This window comes from Microtus ochrogaster, linkage group LG8, assembly GCF_000317375.1.
Source record: "Microtus ochrogaster isolate Prairie Vole_2 linkage group LG8, MicOch1.0, whole genome shotgun sequence".
In the NCBI taxonomy this organism is placed as follows: Eukaryota; Metazoa; Chordata; class Mammalia; order Rodentia; family Cricetidae; genus Microtus; species Microtus ochrogaster.
In genome coordinates, this window is record NC_022033.1 from 14,800,569 (window position 1) to 14,807,015 (window position 6,447).

The window sequence follows — 6,447 nt, forward strand, 5'->3', positions numbered from 1 at the left end:
AGGGTTGAGACAGGGTTTCTCTGTGAAACAGTCCTGGCTATCCTGGAGCTCACTCTGTAGACCAGTTGTTGGCCTCAAACTCACTGAGATCCACCTGCCCCCCGCCCCCGGTGCTGGGATTAAAGGTGTACACCACCACATCAAATTCCAGGCCAGCCAGGGTTACACAGTGAGACTCGGTCTCAAAACAAATTAAAATAACTAAAAATTTAAGTCTTACCCCTTCATATTCTCAGCACAGCACCATTCAGGAGCCCACCACCCAGATTTTAACCAGCAGGGCAGGACAAATGGAGGTGGCAGCCCCTACCCACTCAGATGGTAGTTCTGCCTGTATGTGAACAATACCAGAACATGCATGCCTCCAAGATACACAAATGCACAGGACACTAGGCCCAGGGAGAAACATGACAGTGTGAGGAGAGGAGGTTAAAGGGGAACTTAGACACCACGGAGTGGAACCATGGAGCGAAACCATGGAGTGGAACCACGGAGTGGTGATTTAAATATTTTCCTGCACCATCTAGTTTTCCTTCCTTGAGTATGTTCAAAGTTTGTAACTGGGGAAGGAAGAACATCACAATAAACACAAACCAACAGAAAATCCACTGGTGACTTGAGATTCCAAGTCACCCATCCTTATAGTTGGGGTTCCCAGTCCTGGGCCATCCATGTATTGTGTGGAAGAGTTCCTTCTATTCCTCTGAAGCACAGGGGACAGGAAGGTGAAGGAGCGCATGCCTTGGCTGCAGCAGCTGTTGCCAGCTGTTCCCATCACAAGAGCTGCAAAGCTGTCGGCACAGGAACTGGAGAGGGTGTGGGCTCAGAGCAGCTGGAGCTCAAGCTTCTGCAGGGATCCATGGCCCAGTGCGCACAACCCCTCCACATATTTCACTTGGACCATTTGTCACAGGCCACAGCAACTGCTCACTCCCCTGCTGTCTTCCCTTAATCACTCCTGTGGTGGAGTGCTTGCCTGACAAGAACTTGGTGTAAATATCAATGCTTCATTTAAAAAAAAAAAAACAATACCAACAAAACCAACCAACCAAACAACAGCAACAACCCAGGAATTGTGTGGATTTTGAGCAGGGTCTGGTAGCACAAGCTACCATACTATAATTTCAAGCACGAGGGAGGAAGAGGTGGAGGAAAGGAAGAGGAAAGATTAGTAAAGGCCAGTTTCAGCTATCAGTGAGTTTGAGCCAGCTGAAAAGATTCTGTCTCAAAAAGAAGAGGGGTGAGAAGAAAGAAAACAACTAAAGCTGGGTCTGTAAACACCGATCCCTCTAGCCCAGTGCTCAGTATTGCAGGACTGTGACAGCCAGCCCTAACCTAAACTGCCTGGGGGTGGGGGGAACCACTCCATCCCAGTCATTAAGGATACTTCTTTTTTTCCCTGGGTGGTCTGGTACTGCCTGTGATGGCTAAGAAACCTAACCCAGCATCAGGTACCCCTAAAAGCTGTTGACCTTCGTCCTGAAATGCCTGTGGGATCCTAGTGGCCTGCAGGTGCTAGCCAGGTGAGATAAGAAGTAACTAAGCCGTTTGCTCTGACTTTGGTACTCACGGCTCTGGGTCTGGGATGAAGGTCTCTTTATCACTGTACAAAGGGGGATGACAAACAACTGAGGGGAGGGAAGCCTTCTCCTCCTCCCGCTGTGGGTTCCACAGAGATGAGGAAACTGTGATGTCCACCTTTATAAACCCTTCCTTAGCCCTTTTGGCACACAAGCACCTGATTTGGCTCTAAGGCTGTTGTCCTGCCTGCAGTAAGAATAAATTCATTTAGTCTAAATCTGAATTGAGTCTTTGTCTTTGGTCTTTCCCAGCGGATTCAAATTCTTTGAGCCCCTCAACACACGTTTACAGTTACTAGAGGGACCACTCTAAGGCCCTGCCCAGAGCTGACCTAGAGCTCTCACAAGTGTGTCCTTTCTCTGGGGCTCCAAAGGTCCATCATCTGGTCCTAAAGAGCCAAATGGAAGCAAAAATTTCTTCAAACACCAGCGAAGCTTCTCTTACATTTGGAACTGCTGGCTCCATAGAGCACTATGTTCTAATCTGCCATTCACAATCTGCTGGCCTCACAGCCAGTGCAACTCCCAGGGAAGCCAGGGCATTTAGAGGGAGCAAGGCCACTGTCCTAAGTACCGCTGAAGGGTTTCCAGGAGGTGGTAAGCACAGCTGTGAGCCTTGAGTAATAACTGTTTGCAAGAGTTTCCACCTCTGACTGTGCTTAGCAATCATGTCTGGCGCCTGAGCTCAGCTGCGGAGAGTAGGTAGGCTCAACTTCTTACAGGCGCGGCTGCCAGGCCAGGGTTCTCTGCTCCCAGGCAGGAGCACCCACCACTTCCTTCCTGCCTCTGTGCTGATAACTGACTTGAAGGTCAGAATTAGGTGTCCAGGTGACAGAAAGCAGCCCCGAAGCCTGGTTTGTAGAGCCAAGAAGCAGTACTGGGAGCCTGACATAAACACTATCCTACAAGTCCACTAACATCCTCCTACGTGTAGTAAAGCAGCAGTCTAGCACATGTACTTCCGTTTTATTTTGTTGGTTTTGTCATTTTGGTGATGGTGGCTGTGGTGGCGCTAGCTTGGAACTAACTCTACATAGGTTTGAGGCTAAGGATAGCCTAAAATTATAGCACAGCGATCCTCTTGCTTTAGCTTTACAAGTGCAGGGATTACAAGTGTGAATTACCATGCCCAGCTCGAGAGTTTGGTACCAATCTACAGGTGCTAATTTACTGTATTTCATCCACCCCTACGACACCCTGTGGGGTAGGTTTGGGTGTGATCCCAGCTTTGCCTGAAGACTGTCAGGTTCTCGAGGAGGAATGAGGTCTGCCCAGGGCATCTGCGCTAAGGAGTGAAGTATGCTCTACTGCCTTCCCACCAAACTCGAGATTGAAAGCAAGTAGACGAGACACACCAAATCCAGGGATTACAGAAGCCCACAGTGGTGAAGGGCCAGGAGCAGACAGCAGACTACAATGTATAGCAAACTAAGTGGGAAAAGGTAACAAACCTACGCCCATGGCCTAAGCCGTGGGTTTAGAATAAAACACCACTCTGACTTCTGACTTTGGTACAATACCCCTCCTCGAGCAGACAGAGAAACTGAGCCCCAGGGAGGTGATATGGATGGGACGGCAGCTCTGGGGCAGGGACAGACTACTCTCATTCAGCACTCTATCACCTGTAAGAGGTGAGAATCTGAGCAAGTCGCTCCCCATCTCTGTAGCTCTTTCTGGAAGATGGGAAAACCCCTGCATCCGTGCTGCAAGGACGAAAAGGAATCAGCTGAGATGCTCTAGCCTTGCATGTAACACACACTCGAGGAAGACAGGAACCCACACAGGAGCTCAACACAGAACTCTCTTCCTATTCCCGAGATGCCCTAAACTCACCACCAGAGTGGCGCGGATCAGCAAAAGCCCTGTAATGGCGCTCGATAGCACAAACAAGAAAGTAAAGCCATGCTCACCTTGCACATGAAGAAGACATGCCACTCACCACTTTCCATCCTGCTTCCTGGCAGAGACCTGGTACCCCCAGTCCCAACCTTTCAAAGCATCATGGCCTCATTACCTCCTGAGAAAGAGGGATGATCCCTATCCAGAGTCCCCAGCTCTAGGGCCCACGTTGAGGGCTGAGGCATTGAAGAAAGGCCTCCCAATGCCCTTGCAATAGGGTAGAGTCCAGCTTGTATGGCACAGCCACTGGGAAGTCTGCAGTTTTAAGATATGCCCAGCTGCTGGGAGAACTCTCCCTTTAACCCTGACCTTACTTCAAACAATTTCTAAACAACACATCCTCCTGGGGATTCGGGTCTCTGATGGCCCTGAAGATAAAGAATTAACAAGACCAGAACAACAACTGACTTTTGCTTTTGTCTGCATCCCAGCTGTGGACATCCTACCCTGCAGCAGCAGAGACGCCAGATGAAAAGAAAAGGCTGGGAGGCAAGAACAGGGAATTTCCCCTCCATCTCTCATCTCTCTTGCCAAAAGAAGACCTAGGGTGGCAGGTTTTACGTTGGAATGGAATTGTGAGGCTGGAAAGATGTCTCAAGCAGTTAAGAGCACTTACTTCTCTTCCAGAGGACCCAGATTTGGTTCCCAGTTCCCAAGTAGTTCACAAACACCTTTAACTCCAGTTCCAGAGGATCCTATCAATGCCCTCTTGCCTCCAAGGGTTCTGACGTAAGTGCCATTAAACCTGACTTTTTCATATAAGCTAGGGATCTGAACTCAGGTCCTTGTGCTTACACAAGCAAGGACTCTTTACTCACTGAGCCAGGTCTCCTGCCCAGGGTCCTCTTGATTTTCCCACTCAGCCAGTTTTTAGCCATTTTGAAATACCAAAAACCTAGGGCACTTTGCCTCAAAAGCTATAATGGTCAGCCTCAGAAGAAAAGAAACATACATACAATCACCTGGTTTTGTCCCTTCATTTAGATACAAACCAGATCCGAGTGTTTCAAACACGTGTGAAGATCATATGCTTTCCTTGGATGGCTCTTTACTACATGGTGACTTTATTTTTTTGTGGTGCTGGGGATGGAAGCCTGGGAGATCATATACACGGTAACAAGTGCTCCACGCTGAGCTACACCTATTCTATCACTGGTTTTGCTTCCCAAGGCTAGATATTTCCATTTTAGTTATAACTTCTCAAATATATTTAACCTGTGAGGCTCAAAACTGTCTGTAACTCTACTTCTGGCCTCTGCAGACACTAGGCACGAAAGTGGTACAAGCAGATACTGAGTAGACATGCAGGCAAAACACTCATACACAAAACAATATAGTAATTTTCAAATATCAAATCAATTTAATCTGATAATTGGGAAGATGGGCCACAGCATGCCATAAGCCCTCTCTAGTCACCTGAGGACCTCAGTTGAGACCCAAAGAGGGACCTAGAGGTAACAAGGGCCCCTTCCTTCCTCTCTGCAGTGACCTGCCTTGTTTAAAAACCTGAAAACAGGCTCCAAGAGAAGGAAAACGTAAGGGTTTATATGGTCGAGGAAGAGAGCACAGAGTTAAAGTCCAAGATCACTCCTGAGCCTGGAGCTCTCCACACAATTGCTACAGCATACGGGAATGCCTTTGTGAACCTAAACAAGTTGGTATCCGAAATTTAACATACAACCAGCACTTGAGAGGTGAAAGCAGGAGGATCAGGAGTTTTAATATACCAATTTTATATGTGTGAGATATGTCTTTTAAGAATTTGTAAAACTTTTTAAATTGGAATTTTAAAAAAACCTTTGTAATTATAAAACTATTAAAATTTTACAGATAGTAATTTCTAGAGTCAGACTTGGCTTTTCAGCCTTTATATGGGCAAGGAGGTGCCCTGAAGGCTGTGGAGTCTGCTGAAGCTACATGGTGAGAGAGTCTCCAGTGCGGACGGAGCCTACCTACCTGTGAGAATGAGGCCCCCACTCTGCAGCCCTCGACAGCTACGGAGAAAGCAGTAATGTCTGGAGCAAGTATCCACACATCACAGCACAAAAACAGACCTTTTGTGGGCGGCAGGCTGGGCTGGGGTAGACAAGTAGTGCAGTGGTACTCACAGGGGCCAAGTCTCCTCCGCGGGCAGAGGTCCTGGTCAGAACGGAAGGTAAGAAGCCAGGGTTCAAGGAGGGCCGCACAGAGAGCAGCAGGCAGCTCGTTCCTGCCCTTTCTCTTTCTGTCTCCTAAATGAAAAGCACTTCGAGGTTTTAGAGGGTGTTTCCCACGTCTCTGGCCAAGTAAGTCCCCATTTGTTGTAATCCAATTCTCGGCCTGATGATGTCAACCACTCAACCCACTTGCTCAGTTTCCATCTCTGTCCACGGGAGAGATCTATTTCCTTTGGACAATGAGCCAGGAGGCTGTAACTTCATCCCAGGCCCGTCACATTTGTCAAACATCCTTCCTTCAATTTTCAACACCGAGGCCTCAGTGACAAAAGGCTTCCTATGTGGCTGGTCAGTCCCAGGCCTCCAGGCATTTAGTCACTGGGGACGACTGTGGCTGCCTGCGCTCTGCGTGCTCCCATCCATTTCTTCGGTGTGGAATGTGCTAAATTAGGCAGGAAACCTCTCTATGCCTCCTCCATCTCTGCCTCTCTGCCCAGTCCTCCAAGTCTTTCATTTCTCCAGCTTTCTAGGAACATGCTAGGCACAGTATGTATGTCCTTATGTCCTATGCACACCCACAGGACAGGCTAGGACGCACTGGAGAACTGGCTTCAGGTCTTGACTCTGGCTCAAGCAAGTCACTGGACCTTCGTTTCATCAGTGAAATGATACATGGGTTTCTTTCCTGCCTGAAATCCCATTGTAAGCCAGTGTGTGTAGAGCTTATTACCAAATGTATCTTGGATCATTTTACTCCAGGCTACCAGCCACACGCCTGAGCAAAAAGAAACCCCTTCTTCTATAGATTCAAG

At 48.2% G+C, this 6,447-nt stretch overlaps 1 protein-coding gene across 2 annotated transcripts in view; it reads right to left on the reverse strand.

The window, feature by feature from the left end:
* Positions 1 to 5,712, reverse strand: part of Pkig (cAMP-dependent protein kinase inhibitor gamma) — a 31,908-nt gene extending 26,196 nt beyond the window's left edge. Inside the window, exon 1 of one of the 2 annotated variants that reach the window (XM_005362953.3) lies at positions 5,588 to 5,712. The gene's annotated coding sequence lies outside the window, so the exon portion shown is untranslated. Of the gene's footprint in view, positions 1 to 5,435; positions 5,462 to 5,587 lie in introns of those variants that run through there. The other variant, XM_026787239.1, reaches the window with a different exon arrangement.
* Between the last annotated feature and the right edge of the window lie 735 nt (positions 5,713 to 6,447).